Source organism: Cherax quadricarinatus, chromosome 8 (genome assembly GCF_038502225.1).
Source record: "Cherax quadricarinatus isolate ZL_2023a chromosome 8, ASM3850222v1, whole genome shotgun sequence".
Classification (NCBI taxonomy): Eukaryota; Metazoa; Arthropoda; class Malacostraca; order Decapoda; family Parastacidae; genus Cherax; species Cherax quadricarinatus.
The window spans coordinates 29745298-29762107 of NC_091299.1; positions in this window are offsets into that span (position 1 = coordinate 29745298).

Sequence of the window (16810 nt, forward strand, 5' to 3'; positions counted from 1 at the left end):
TACACACAACCGAGGAAGAAGTGAAGAGGCTTCTGAGTGAGCTAGATACCTCAAAGGCAATGGGGCCAGATAACATCTCTCCACGGGTCCTGAGAGAGGGAGCAGAGGCGCTATGTGTACCCCTAACAACAATATTCAATACATCTATCGAAACAGGGAGATTGCCTGAGGCATGGAAGACAGCAAATGTGGTCCCAATCTTTTAAAAAGGAGACAGACATGAAGCACTAAACTACAGTCCAGTGTCACTGACATGTATAGCATGCAAAATCATGGAAAAGATTGTCAGGAGAAGAATGGTGGAACATCTAGAAAGGAATGATCTCATCACCAGCAGACAACATGGTTTCAGAGACGGGAAATCCTGTGTCACAAACCTACTGGAGTTGTATGACATGGTGACAGCAGTAAGACAAGAGAGAGAAGGGTGGGTGGATTGCATTTTCTTGGACTGCAAGAAGGCGTTTGACACAGTACCACACAAGAGATTAGTGCAAAAACTGGAGGACCAAGCAGGGATAACAGGGAAGGCACTGCAATGGATCAGGAAATACTTGTCAGGAAGACAGCAGCGAGCCATGGTACGTGACGAGGTGTCAGAGTGGGCACCTGTGACCAGCGGGGTCCCGCAGGGGTCAGTCCTAGGACCAGTGCTGTTTCTGGTATTTGTGAACGACATGACGGAAGGAATAAACTCCGAGGTGTCCCTGTTTGCAGATGACGTGAAGTTGATGAGAAGAGTTCATTCGATCGAAGACCAGGCAGAAATACAGAAGGATCTGGACAGGCTGCAAACCTGGTCCAGCAACTGGCTCCTGGAGTTCAATCCCACCAAGTGCAAAGTCATGAGGATTGGGGATGGGCAAAGAAGACCGCAGACGGAGTACAGTCTAGGGGGGCCAGAGACTACAAACATCACTCAAGGAAAAAGATCTTGGGGTGAGTATAACACCAGGCACATCTCCTGAAGCGCACATCAACCGAATAACTGCTGCAGCATATGGGCGCCTGGCAAACCTCAGAACAGCATTCCGACTTCTTAATAAGGAATCGTTCAGGACCCTGTACACCGTGTACGTTAGGCCCATATTGGAGTATGCGGCACCAGTTTGAAACCCACACCTAGCCAAGCATGTATGTAAAGAAACTAGAGAAAGTGCAAAGGTTTGCAACAAGACTAGTCCCAGAGTTAAGAGGTATGTCCTATGAGGAGAGGTTAAGGGAAATCAACCTGACGACACTGGAGGACAAGAGAGATAGGGGGGACATGATAACGACTTACAAAATACTGAGAGGAATTGACAAGGTGGACAAAGACAGGATGTTCCAGAGACTGGACACAGCAACACGGGGACACAGTTGGAAGCTGAAGACACAAATGAATCAAAGGGATGTTAGGAAGTATTTCTTCAGCCACAGAGTAGTCAGGAAGTGGAACAGTTTGGGAAGCGATGTAGTGGAGGCAGGATCCATACATAGCTTTAAGCAGAGGTACGATAAAGCTCATGGTTCAGGGAGAGTGACCTAGTAGCGACCAGTGAAGAGGCGGGGCCAGGAGCTTGGACTCGACCCCTGCAACCTCAACTAGGTGAGTACAACTAGGTGAGTACACACACACACACACTCACACACACACACACACACATACACACATACACACATACACACACACACACATACACACACACACACACACACACACATACACACACACACACACACACAGGGGTCATCCCACACTCACTAAAAACAACAGACATAGCTTCACTCTAAAAAGGTGGCAGTAAAGCAATTGCAAAGAACAACAGCCCGATAGTACTAACATCCCATATCATAAAAATCTTCGAAAAGTTTCTAAGAAGCAATATCGCCAACCACCTATATAACCATCAGTTACACAACCCAGGGCAACACGAGTTTAGACCAGGTCGCTCCTGCCTGTCCCAGCTACTGGACCATTATGACAAGGTCCTGGATGCTGTAGAGGATAAACAAAATACAGTTTAGTATACACAGACTTTGGAAAAGCTTTTGACAAGTGTGACCATGGTGTAATAGTGCACAAAATGCGCCATAAAGGAATAAATAGAAAGTTGGTGGTTGGATCTATAACTTCCTGACAAATAGAACACAAAGAGTAATAGTGAACAGAGCTACCGTAGTGAAGCAGCTACCGTGAAAAGCTCTGTTCCACAAGGCATAGTACTTGCTCCCATTCTATTCCTCACCCGAATTGTCATGACTGTGACCTCCATCGAAGACACCGCAAAACTCCAAGCGGACATCAATCAAATCTTCAAATGGGCCATTCAAAACAATATGAAGTTCAATGAAGAGAAATTTCAACTACTCAGATATGGAAAACATGAGCTAATTAAAACTATCAGAGTATACGACAAATTCTAACATACAACAGAGCAAAAAAGTATTGTGAAGAACCTGGGAGTGATAATGTCATAGGATCTCGTCTTCAAATACCACAACAGTGTATCTACCGCATCTGCTAGGAAAATGATAGGATGGATAATGAGAACCTTCAAAACTAGGGACGCCAAGCCCATGATGATTCTCTTCAAATAGCTTGTTCTCTCTAGACTGGAATACTGCTATACTCTAACTACCCCATTAAGGCAGGAAAAATTTCTGACCTGGAGAGTGTACAAAGAACTTTCACGGCACACATAAGTACGATAAGGCACCTAAGTTACTGAGAACGGTTGAAGGCCCTTGATCTGTATTCCTTAGAGCTCTGGCGAGAGAGATACATGATAATATACACTTTGAAAATCCTAGAGGGATTAGTACTAAACTTGCACGCGAAAATCACTCCCTGTGAAAGCAAAAGACTCTACAGAAGATGCAACATTCCCCCAATGAAAAGTAGGGGCGCCACGAGTACAGTGAGAGACAACACAATAAGTGTCCGGGGTCCAAGACTGTTCATCTGCCTCTCAGCCTACATAAGGGGGATTACCAATAGACCCCTGGCTGTCTTTGAGAAAGTACTGGACAGGCACCTAAAGTCAGTACCTGACCAACCAGGCTGTGGTTCGTACGTCAGCTTGCGTGCGGCCAGCACGCAGTCTCAGACCGAGCCGCGGGGGCGTTCAACCCCGAAACCTTCTCCAGGTAAACTTCAGGTAAACACACACCTCGAAACATGGAGAGCCAAGATGTTGGATATGGTGCTGGAAAACCTCATGCATCAACATGTTAAGGACACTACCAGAGTGAGAGGGGATGATGAACCAGCAAGATTGGACCTTGTGTTCACCCTTGGCAGTTCAGACATTGAGGACATTACATATGAGAGTCCCCTAGGAGCTAGTGACCACGTGGTTCTGTGCTTTGAATACATAGTAGAGTTGCAAGTGGAGAGAGTAACAGGAGTTGAATGGGAAAAGCCTGACTATAAAAGAGGGGACTACATAGGGTTGAGGAACTTCCTGCAGGAGGTTCCGTGGGACAGAGAACTGGCAGAAAAGCCAGTAAATGAAATGATGGAAAATGTAACAACAAAATGCAAGGAGGCAGTGGAAAGGTTTATTCCCAAGGGCAACAGAAACAATGGGAAGACCAGAACGTGCCCCTGGTTTACCCGACGGTGTAAGGAGGCAAAAACAAAGTGCAATAGAGAATGGAAAAAGAACAGAAGGCAGAGAATACATGAAAATAGGGAGATCAGTGGCAGAGCCAGGAACGAGTATGCACAGGTAAGGAGGGAGGCCCAGCGACAGTATGAAAATAACATAGCATCGAAAATCAAGACTGACCCGAAACTGTTGTATAACCACATCAGGAGGAAGACAACACTCAAAGAACAGGTGATCAGACTAAGAACAGAGGTGGAGAACTCGCAAGAAATGATCAGGAGTTATGTGAGGAGCTAAACAGGAGATTTAAGGAAGTTTTTACAGTAGAGACAGGAAGGGCTGTGGGAAGACAGCACAGAAGGGAACATCAAGAGGGAATATACCAACAAGTGTTGGATGACATACGAACAACCGAGGAGGAGATGCAGAAGCTGCTAAGTGACCTTGATACCTCAAAGACGATGGGACCAGACAACATCTCCCCATGGGTCCTTAGAGAAGGAGCAGAGATGCTGTGTGTGCCACTAACCACAATCTTCAACACATCCCTTGAAACTGGGCAACTACATGAGAAATGGAAGACAGCAAATGTAGTCCTCATATTTAAGAAAGGAAACAGAAATGAGGCACTAAACTACAGACCTGTGTCTCTGACATGTATTATGTGCAAAGTCATGGAGAAGATTATCAGGAGGAGAGTGGTGGAACACCTGGAACGGAACAAGATTATAAATGAAAACCAGCATGGGTTCATGGAAGGCAAATCCTGTGTCACAAACCTTCTGGAGTTTTATGACAAGGTAACAGAAGACACGAGAGAGAGGGGTGGGTTGATTGCATTTTCCTAGACTGCAGGAAGGCCTTTGACACAGTTCCCCACAAGAGATTAGTGCAGAAGCTGGAGGATCAGGCACATATAACAGGGAGGACACTGCAATGGATCAGGGAATACCTGTCAGGGAGGCAACAACAAGTCATGGTACGTGAAGAGGTATCACAGTGGGCGCCTGTGACGAGCGGGGTCCCACAGGGGTCAGTTCTAGGACCAGTGCTATTTTTGATAAATGCGAACGATATGATGGAAGGAATAGACTCTGAAGTGTCCCTATTCGCAGATGATGTGAAGTTGATGAGAAGAATTAAATCGGATGAGGATGAGGCAGGACTGCAAAGAGACCTGGACAGGCTGGACATGTGGTCCAGAAACTGGCTTCTCGAATTAAACCCTGCCAAATGCAAAGTCATAAAGATTGAGGAGGGGCAAAGAAGACCGAAGACAGAGTATAGGCTAGGTGGACAAAGACTACAGACCTCACTCAGGGAGAAAGACCTTGGGGTGACCATAACACCGAGCACGTCACCGGAGGCACACATCAACCAAATAACTGCTGCAGCATACGGGCGCCTGGCAAACCTGAGAATAGCGTTCCGATACCTTAATAAGGAATCGTTCAAACACTGTATACTGTGTATGTTAGGCCCATACTGGAGTATGCAGCACCAGTCTAGAACCCACACCTGGTCAAGCACGTCAAGAAGTTAGAGAAAGTACAAAGGTTTGCAATAAGGCTAGTCCCAGAGGTCAGAGGAATGTCGTACGAGGAAAGGTTGAGGGAAATCGGACTGACGACACTGGAGGACAGAAGGGTCAGGGGAGACATGATAACGACATACAAGATACTGCGGGGAATATACAAGGTGGACAGAGATAGGATGTTCCAGAGAGGGGACACAGAAACAAGGGGTCACAACTGGAAGCTGAAGACTCAGACGAGTCACAGGGACGTTAGGAAGTATTTCTTCAGTCATAGAGTCGTCAGGAAGTGGAATAGCCTAGCAAGTGAAGTAGTGGAGGCAGGAAACATACATAGTTTTAAGAGGTATGATGAAGCTCAGGAAGCAGAAAGGGAGAGGACCCCGTAGTGATCAGTGAAGAGGCGGGGCCAGGAGCTGAGTCTCGACCCCTGCAACCACAATTAAGTGAGTACAATTAGGTGAGTACACACACACACACACACACACGTGAAGCAGTATCGCTGAATAGTGCTCCCAGGATTTAGCGTTCTAGTGGCTGTTCTAAGATATTATTAGCGGTCATCGTACGTGAGTGAATCAGTGAACATACCTACAAGAGTGTAATAGCTTTCAAGAGTGAGAATAATGTGATAAGATCAAGAATTTTACAATTTAAATTTGAATGAATTGTGAGTGAGGGAGGGTAGCAGTCAGCTGCTGGCCGCAGTGTTGACACAAAATATCCAAACAGTTAATTGGGTTAACGGTGTGATCTGAAATATTAACAGATACATATGTTAGTTGGTTATAACAGCAGTGTAGTGATAAGGTCATAAAAGAGTGATTAAGTAATACTGAAAGAAAAAATTAGTCAATCCCCAGCTGTTGGTGTTGTGAAGGTAGCTAACATCATCAGTCTTGTTATGACCATAATACTGTACTAAAGAAAAAAGAGGGAATACTAAGTCTTAAAAGAAAAAGAAAAGAAAAACTTGAATGCATGATAAAGTTCCTGAAGGAGTTACAAAATTGAAGGAGTTGATAGCAGCCGACCAGCAGGAACCTCCATTGTTGTGCAGACGACATCACTTGCCTATTTGTGGTTAATTTTGGTTAGTGTCTAAAGTCTCAGTGTCTCGCCCTGCTGGTTGTATGCTATACCATCACTCTCTCCCTATTTCAGTACCAGGAGATAGATAGTGGTAACCCTGATAATGTTTAGTAAATTATCTAAATATCTCCAGGTAAACTCCAGAAGAGTTGTGTAGCCTATTGACCCCCCCCCCCCCGACAGCGACAAGCTAGTAAACAAGTACGAACATACAAACACACGTGTGCACCCGTAATTATTATTATAATAAACATTAGTATATATTAATAAGGGATGGGGTTCACTTATCTAGGTCTGGGGTGGTAGCACTGGCAACTGCAGTGGAGGGAGCAGTTAGGACTTTAAACTAGGAATAGTTAGTGGTATGGGTTTTGGCAGGAAAACAGTGAAGTCCCAGTGTAGTAATATTACGAGTTCTAGGGGAACTAGTAATAAGCAGAACGAGGTAGATATTGAAAAGCCAGGGACTTTGGGTGATAAGGACAGTAATAGGTTTAGTAGAAAAACAGAAATGAGCAGGAAGGGTAAAGAGAAAGGAGAGTCTTTCAAGGTTTATTATGCTAATTGCCGTAGTGCTAGGAATAAGATGGACGAGTTGAGATTAGTTGCTAGTGCAGGTAACATTGATGTATTTGCCTTAACTGAGACGTGGTTTAATTCAAAAAGTCGGGACATGCCTGTGGAATGTCATATTCAGGGTTTTAAATTGTTCCAAGTAGATAGAAGTATCGGGAAGGGGGGTGGGGTGGCATTGTATGTCCGAGATCACTTGAACTGTTGCATAAAAACGGGTATTAAGTCTGAAGTAACACATACAGAGTCTGTTTGGATAGAATTTTCAGAGGGGCATTAAAAACTGATTTTAGGAGTGATATACCGTCCCCCAAACTTAGATAGCGACCAAGGGAGACTACTATGGGAGGAAATTGTTAAGGCCACAAGGCACGATAATGTAGTAATTCTAGGAGACTTTAACTTTAGTCATATTGATTGGAATTTCTTGACTGGGAATTTAGAATCATACGACTTCTTAGAAGTAGTTCAGGATTTTTTTTGAAGCAGTTTGTGACAGAACCTACAAGGGTAAATAACCTGCTTGACTTAGTTATGGCAAAAAATGAATCCCTTGTTAATAATTTAGAAATTTCAGAGGAACTGGGTGCTAGCGACCACAAATCAATTACATTTAGCATTGAATGGAAGTACGATAGTAGCGATAACTCAGTAACAGTCCCAGATTTTCGCTTAGCAGATTACGATGGGCTTAGAGAACACTTATCATCTGTTGACTGGGGTAACGAAGTGAGCTATCAATATGACAGTTTTCTGAACACTATACATGCTGCTCAAAGAACGTTTATCCCATATAAAGAAATTAGATCAAATAGTAATGACCCAAAATGGATGAATAATAGGCTCAAATATCTACTAGGGCATAAGAAAGGAATTTATAGGCGTATCAAAAGAGGTGAGGGTGATCTTATGAATCAGTATATTGACATTAAGAGGGACATTAAAAAGGGGATAAGAAAAGCTAAAAGGGACTATGAAATTAAAGTTGCTAGGGATTCTAAAACTAACCCAAAAAGTTTTTTCCAGGTCTATAGAACAAAAGTTAGAGATAAGATAGGTCCCCTTAAAAATAACTATGGGCACCTTACTGACAAAGAGAATGAAATGTGCTCGGTTTTTAATAATTATTTTCTCTCAGTTTTTACACAGGAAGACACTAACAATATTCCAGTAATTAATTTTTATAGTGGGCTAGAAGAGGATAAATTATGTAACATCACAGTCACTAGTGAAATGGTTGTGAAGCAGATAGACCGACTGAAGCAAAATAAGTCGCCGGGTCCTGATGAGGTTTTTTCAAGGCTTCTTAAGGAATGCAAAATGGAACTCTGTGAACCATTAACTAATATTTTCAATTTATCTCTTCAAACAGGTGTAGTGTCTGATATGTGGAAGATGGCTAATGTAATTCCTATTTTTAAAACAGGGGACAAGTCGTTACTGTCAAATTACCGCCCAATAAGCCTGACCTCAATTGTAGGCAAATTACTAGTCAATTATAGCTGAGATTATAAGAAGCCATCTCGACAAGCATAGCTTGATTAATGATACTCAGCATGGATTCACAAGAGGCCGGTCTTGTCTAACTAATTTATTAACTTTCTTCAGTAAAGCTTTTGAGGCTGTTGACCACGATAAAGAATTTGATATTATTTACTTAGACATTAGTAAGGCTTTTGATAGAGTTCCGCACCATAGACTGTTAAAGAAAGTGGCAGCTCATGGCATTGGGGGAAAAGTGCTCTCGTGGATCGAGTCATGGCTCATTGACAGGAAGCAGAGTGTGTCCATAAATGGGGTTAAATCCGAGTGGGAATCAGTAACAAGTGGCGTTCCACATGGATCAGTCTTGGGCCCGTTGTTGTTTATAATATATATCAATGATCTTGATGAGGGAATTACTAGTGATATGAGCAAATTCGCCGATGACACAAAGATAGGTAGGATAACTGATTCAAACGTAGATGTTATGGAACTTCAGGAGGATTTAAACAAACTCTATTCTTGGTCAGAAAAGTGGCAGATGCAGTTCAATGTAGATAAATGCAAGGTTCTGAAGCTTGGGAGTGTCCATAACCCTAGTACTTATAAGTTAAATGATGTAGAACTTAGCAATACAGATTGCGAAAAGGACTTGGGGGTTATGGTGAGCAGCAACCTTAAACCAAGACAGCAATGCCTAAGCGTACGTAATAAGGCAAATAGATTACTGGGATTTATATCAAGAAGTGTAAGCAAAGAAGTCCAGAGGTCATACTGCAGCTTTATACATCATTAGTAAGGCCTCACCTAGATTATGCAGCTCAGTTCTGGTCTCCATATTACAGAATGAACATAAATTCGTTAGAAAACATTCAGCGTAGGATGACTAAATTAATACATAGCATTAGAAATCTTATGAAGAAAGATTGAAGACTCTTAAGTTACATTCACTTGTTAGACGAAGAATGAGGGGAGACCTGATCGAAGTGTATAAGTGGAAGATAGGTATTAATGTAGATGAATGGTTCAGGGAACCGACATGTTGATAAATTAGACACATGTGCAACTCTTGGGTATCTATATTGAGGAAACGTTTCGCCACACAGTGGCTTCATCAGTCCATACATAGGAGAAACTATGTATGGACTGATGAAGCCACTGTGTGGCGAAACGTTTCCTCAATAAAGATACCCAAGAGTTGCACATGTGTCTAATTTATCATAGGTGTTAATAAAGGGGATATTAATAAGGTCTTGAGGATATCTCTCCAAGAGAGAACCCGCAGTAATGGATTTAAATTAGATAAGTTTAGATTTAGAAAGGACATAGGAAAGTATTGGTTTGGAAATAGGGTAGTTGATGAGTGGAACAGTCTACCCAGTTGGGTTATTGAGACTGGGACTTTGGGTAGTTTCAAATTTAGGTTGGATAAGTACATGAGTGGGAGGGGTTGGATTTGAGTGGGACTTTCACATCAGAGCTTATTTCTTGGGTAGCATTGAAAATTGGGTTGGGCAAATGTTTTGTTAGTGGGATGAATTGTAAAGGACCTGCCTAGTATGGGCCAACAGGCCTCCTGCAGTGTGCCTTTATGTTCTTATGTTCTTAAAAAATAATCCTATAATCTTCAAAAAGTAAAGTAGCGTTGTGTACGAAGATCTGGGCCGGGAGAGTACCGGTGAACCAACAACAATAACATTTTTTTTTATTTTATTTAAAACCAATACAGTTTAACATAAAAATAAAGAAACAGTATGGATCTCAATCAAATTAACTGACAAACGGATTGCACCTACATGCTCGCAAGATATTGCTGCCAAACATACAACAAGAACTTACGGCAAGAACATAGCTAAAAAAAATTACATGTCACAGGGTCATGAATTGACATATATACACATTCATTGATGCAAAACCTTACATATATATAAACTGTACATATAACATGACCTCTGACAAAGGCTCAATACACTTGAACATAAAATATACAGAGAAGTTATATCAGTTAAATTCCATCCTTCGCATTAATCAAAAACCCAAAACCTAACATCATAATCTTACTAGAACATCTACAAACACATCCCTAACAATACAGCTTTACATATACCAACATACGAATATACAGAAAAAGAATACAGCTTAGAACACAATCACTGAAGCGCTATACTGTTACAATAAACCCACATACATAATCTCAGACACAAATGGACTACGTCACTAAACTGTCTAGATATGTCTGTATACCATACAGACTAAAACTTAACATCAAGAACTTAGCATTGACACCAAACCGGTATCAGGGTACAGACCATAATTATAAACTTTAAAAAGAATCGAATCATACATATATAAAGTATTACATAACGTCTGACCCATGACAAAGGCTCAAAACAATAGAAAGGGATATATATATATATATATATATATATATATATATATATATATATATATATATATATATATATATATATATATATATATACACCCACACACACACGTACACACAAAATTTTCACAAAATCTCATTAATCAGATGCACTGTATGCACAAAGCTAAACAGTATATAAGTATATCTCATCATGCAAAAACCCAGCACGTAACATAAATACAAACTAAAACACACTTCATGTCGCAAATAACTTATTACTCAAGAATCATGTTATACAAGACTGATACACATCATAATTATACATAAAAAATCTACTATATTATACCTACATTCTGAAAAGTGTTATATCTATCACACTTCGCTGCCATAAAGTCTCAATGAAAACCAGGAAACCATTCCAAACCCACATTCACAACACTCTCACGACCCATCCCCCCAAGGAAGCGAGCCCGCTGTGACCCCCTGACTCCCTCCAACCTATGAAAACCCCTTCACTCACTCATTATCAATCACAGATTTACGAGAATCCTTAACGTTAGCATTCTATACCCCTCTGAGAAAGCCTGATCCCACCTCCTCCCATACAAATCTCTGTTACGGCACATCGTACGATAGAACGTTACCGCAAGAACCTTCCTTCGCTCTTCACTATCCCCTCTCCCCCTCATCACCCACGACATATATATATAATCTACCATGATATAATCTAAAGCTCTTATGACACCCTCGTCTAACTCACCCATATCTAGACTTAAAGCACGCAAAACCGACACCCCAATGCCCCCCACCCTCTGTACCAACCTACTTAACCAGCACCTAACCTCCTCTAGCCCTTCACAAAAGTAAACTACATGGAACGCTGTCTCATCCCCTCCACAGATACCACAGCCCCCACCCTCTACAACCTGTCTGTTTCGTAATATCTCACAAGACGGAAGGATCCCATGCAGAAAACGAAACATCACCTCACGCGCCCGAGGGTTTAACTTCATTTTACTAAATCTAAACCAAATACTCCTCCAAGCATACATGGGGAACAAACCCTCAACTGGGACAACGCACCTACCTACAAGTAACCTACACAAAACCCTTATACGAACCTTTCTCAGTTCTCTAACCAACATCACAGCCCTCAAAACTATTTCACATTCCCTCAACTCCATTCCTCGATACCACATACCCAGCCTGTCGTGTATCCTTCCCAAACGCCCCGCGTTCACACCCTCACGCAACACTTCCCATTTAATAAACACACATTTAGCCCTCCGTCTCAAATCCATCAACCCCAACCCACCCTGCCTTACAGGTAGCATTACAACTTCCCTCCGTAACCAGTCACAACGTGAACCCCACAAAAATTTGTACACCCGTCTTAGAATCCCCGCAATCGCTGTCCCTGTAATTGGGAACACAGCTGCAACATGCCAAACCTTACTATACAATAAAATGTTCACGACTATCACTCGCTGTATCAGAGTTAGGTGCTGGGGTCTCAGAACACCTAGACGCCCCACGATCCTTTCCAATAACCTATCCGAGTTTTCCTCGCGCCGCAACCATGTCATCCTTATAAATAATACCACAAATCTTAAAGACACCGCCCATTCTTTAACAACATTACATCTCCCCCCCACACCCCCCACCCAAGATCCCAACCCCATGCACCTTGACTTCGCACTATTTACCTGCATACCCGTGGCACTTCCAAATAATTGCACCACCTCGTCCAACACTCCCATTGACATCCCTTCACGAATGAGCACAGTGGTGTCGTCAACATATCCAATTAAACCCGGCCAGGACCTCCCACCCCCCCACACTTCACTCACAAGGTGTACATAAGCTACGGTCAACCATTCTATAAAAGGGGTCCTGGAAACACGTAAACAATATTTGGGACATGGGGCATCCCTGTCTAAGGCCTCTACCCCTTGCAATTTCCCTCCCCATACACCCATTAATCTGTATCCTCATTTTCGCCCCCTTGTACAACATATTTACCCACTCGACTATTTCCTCCCCAAAACCCTGTCTCCTAAGTATAACCTGCAAAGCTCCCCTTTCCACTCTATCATATGCTCCCTGCCAATCTAGAGCCAACAAAGCCGCCCCTCCACCCCCATCCTTAGCTTCCACAAAACTTCTCAGTATCCCATGTCCTTCAATCATTGACCTTCCCGGCACCCCAAACTGAGATTTTGACACCACCCTCTCCACAACACATTTGAACCTATTACCTAAAATTTTTGCAAACACCTTATAGTCTGCACACATCAGTGATATGGCTCGGTACTCCCGAAGGGTGGGCTGCCCCTTGACCTTCGGGACCAACACTACAACTGCTGTTACCTGCTTCTCCCCCAACTTACCCTTCTCCTTCATACGATTAAATAACCTAACTATAAATTCCTTTATCAACGTCCAATGTTGTAAATAAAATTCTACCGGGAGACTGTCAATACCGGGAGCTTTCCCCTTCCTCATTCCCCTTAACGCATTCTCTATTTCCTCTGCCGTAATAGTCCCACCTAAAGCCTTTCTATCACTATTTCCTAAATTACACGTCACATACGTACACACCTTGTCCAACGCCACGTCACCCACCCCACCCACTGTTCCAGTACTTCTCGTACCAAGCCTCCGCATACGCACACATCCCCTTCGTGGTTCGTATCTCCTGCCCTGCTCTATAATTTCCAACCATCTCCGTTACCTCTAAACATGGTATAGCTGTCACCGCCTGCCTTTGCTTTTGATGCCGCAAAACACACACTGACGGCTTGTCGCCCCAAAGCACTTCCTCCACCCCTGCCTGCACCCTTACAGCTTGAAACCTTTCATTTTGCAACACCCTCAACCTTCCCTTTATTTCAGCTATTTCATCCATTGGAAAATTATTCCCACCCACCCCCCTCCAATAGCAACCTCTTAACCTATCCTCTAAATAGTTAGCCAGTCCATATTTTAAATTATTAATACGTTTTCCCTCTCTCACATGAAGCTTTCTAATCCTTTCCTTTGCGACACTATCCCACCATGTCACAATGTCATCCACTCCCTGTTCTTCCACACTAAGCTCCCTCCATAGGACTGAAAACCCCTCCAACCCCTCCTCATCACCTAACACACTCATATTTAATTTCCAATAACTTTTATATATGTCCGCAAGCGTCCCCCACCCAACCTCCACCACCACTGCCCTATGATCTGACATTGTAGCCTCAACAGTACTGAAAGATTTCACATCCACTCCCTGAGAAAGGTACACTCTATCTAGTCTCGCAGCATATCCACTCCTAACAAACGTATATTCAGTCTCCCACACTGCCCCCCCAAAGGCATCACGTAACCTAACATCCCTTAATAACTCCCTAAGAGCCACAGACATATATCCAGCCCCTCTTGGGTCCACATCAGCCACCCTGATTACACTATTCCAGTCCCCACCAACTATCGCCACCTCTGGCAGCGCACTTAAGAAAAACACAAGATCCTTACACACAAAATCATTCTTTACCTTTATGTTATTTTCAGCCGGCGCATACACACTCACAAAAGACACACGCTTACCCATCCACCACCCATCCACACGCAACAACCTCCCTCCCCCTCCTCCCTCGCTTCTCTGAAAAACAAACGGGCTCGTCTCCCTTATTAAAATTCCCACACCACCTTTTAGACGGGGAGATGGCAGGGTAACTACTCGAAATCCTGCCACCTCCAACACCCTACCCTCTTTAAAATTGTGCTCCTGCAGGAACACAACATCCACTCTAGATTTATTCAGAAAATTACGAAACCAATCTCTCTTCATACCGCTACATAACCCATTAACATTTACAGACATACACCTAAGGCCTATTAAAGTTTCCACCCCTGCTTCCTCTCATCACTCTTTACAACTCCAGAGCTTGAATGTAAGTTTGACACCTTCAGAGTGCTCTCTTTCCCTCCCCCCTTCTTCCGGTGCCTCCTATCATGGCTACCACCACCTACACCACTACCTTCGCACTTCACCTCAGTCTGTTTCCCAGGCCTTTGTGCAGGCGTAAGGACGTCATCAGAATCTGATGTAGCCGCCCTCTTTCTCGTGACAATCATGTTACACATGTCTTGGTCAGATGTTGCCTCTCGATGAACCTCCACCTCCACCTGAGAATGGTTTAATGATTCAATGGACGACTCCAAACCACCATCACGTCCCAAATTATCATGTCTCAGACTTTCTGGAAGCGACGATTCTCCGATGACACCACGCTCAGATGTAACGTCCTTCTCTGGCGGTGACAAAGTCTTCAACACCTCCACCAATTCCTCCTCAATCTCAAGAACCTTCTCCTGTAATTGCTGCTCCTCCTTATCCACAGGAGACGACACCTGATCAGGCAGCTTGGGGCGGGACTCCAACTCACCGCCAGTCCTGTGTGCCTGATCCACTATCTCGCTCCACAAAACACCACGCCCTCCATCCGATGTTTGTTCCTCACCTGCCACCTTTGAAGCAGGGGCTGCAACGTCCACCACAGGTCCAGGCACATGTCTTCGCTTGTCACAGGTCGCCGCTATGTGATCATACTCACCACATAGGCGGCACGTACGTCGTTGTCCTGGGTACATTACCATTACCTGCGTCCTGAAATCTTGTAGATACACATAGGACGGTATTGGGTGCCTCAAAGTCATTTTGAGGTTGAAAGAACCCTCTGGAAAACCAGCATAGGCTCCTGCCGCCCACGTACCATGTTGAGCATAATTCACCGTCCCATACTTCTCAAATCTTTCCTTATATCCGCCTCAAAGGGAACGTTGCGTAGCTTGATCCACGTATAATGCCGTGAAACATCTATCATTCTTACACTGACAGCTGGTGTGACGTTAAGACTCACGTCCTGAAACCTGGTGACTAACGATTCATAAACCGTTGCTGACAGCAGTTTGACGAAAATTCGTTGTCCCCCGTTCAATGCTACACCATACAAGTCACTATCTTGTATGCCATATGTCTCCGGGATGATCTTTGGCAATAAGACTTGCGCAGAACTGGGCGTTATCGTTCCTTTAAGTAGCTCAATGCCTACAGTATTTATCCGTCGTCTCAGACTAACCGCCATCTTGACAATCGCAGTGCTCCTATGTTGTTAGCCGAGGTGTGACAGCACCACTTCACACCACTGCAGCCAGGTAACTGACAAGGGAGCTTGCCTACAAACAGCAGAGGGGTGCAGAGCACAACCACACTCTACCATGGTCAGGCAGCGAATGTGAACAATAACAAATAGTGTTAACGTGACCCCCCCCCTCTTTTTCAAAGAACGACAAGCTAGTAAACACACACACACACACACACAAACACAAGTGTACACACAAACACAATTGTACACAATTAATATTATATAGTATATATTAGTGTATATTAATAAGGAATTGATTGTGAAAAAAAAAATTATAATCTTCAAAAGAGTAGCGTAGCCTAGTGTGCGCACGCACACCCACACAGTACCCACACACACCCACACACCCACGCACCCACACACACCCACACACACCCACACACACCCACACACACCCACACACACCCACACACACCCACACACCCACACACACCCACACCCACACACACCCATACACACCCACACACACACACACACACACACACACACACACACACACACACACACACACACACACACACACACACATCACTCACACACACACACAACACACACACACATAACACACACACACACGCAACACACACACACACACACACACACACACACACACACACACACACACACACACACACACAACCACACACACACACATTGCCAGACTCACACATACACTCCCCCCCCTCCCCCACCGACATCTCACTCCTTCACCTGATCCCTCCCCTCCCTCTTTCACCTGATCCCTCCCCTCCCTCTTTCACCCTCCCCCTCCCCACCTCTCCCTCCTTCCCCCTCTCCCTCTCCTACTCACCCACTTGCTTCACTCTCCTTCCCATTCCCCCTCCCCACTACTCTCCCACATAGCCACAGTTCCTCCTCTACCTCCCCCCCCACACTCTGACATACACAATACTAACCTAACATACAGAATTACATAGGTTTCCCACTCTGAGGCAATCAGGATAAAACAAAAATG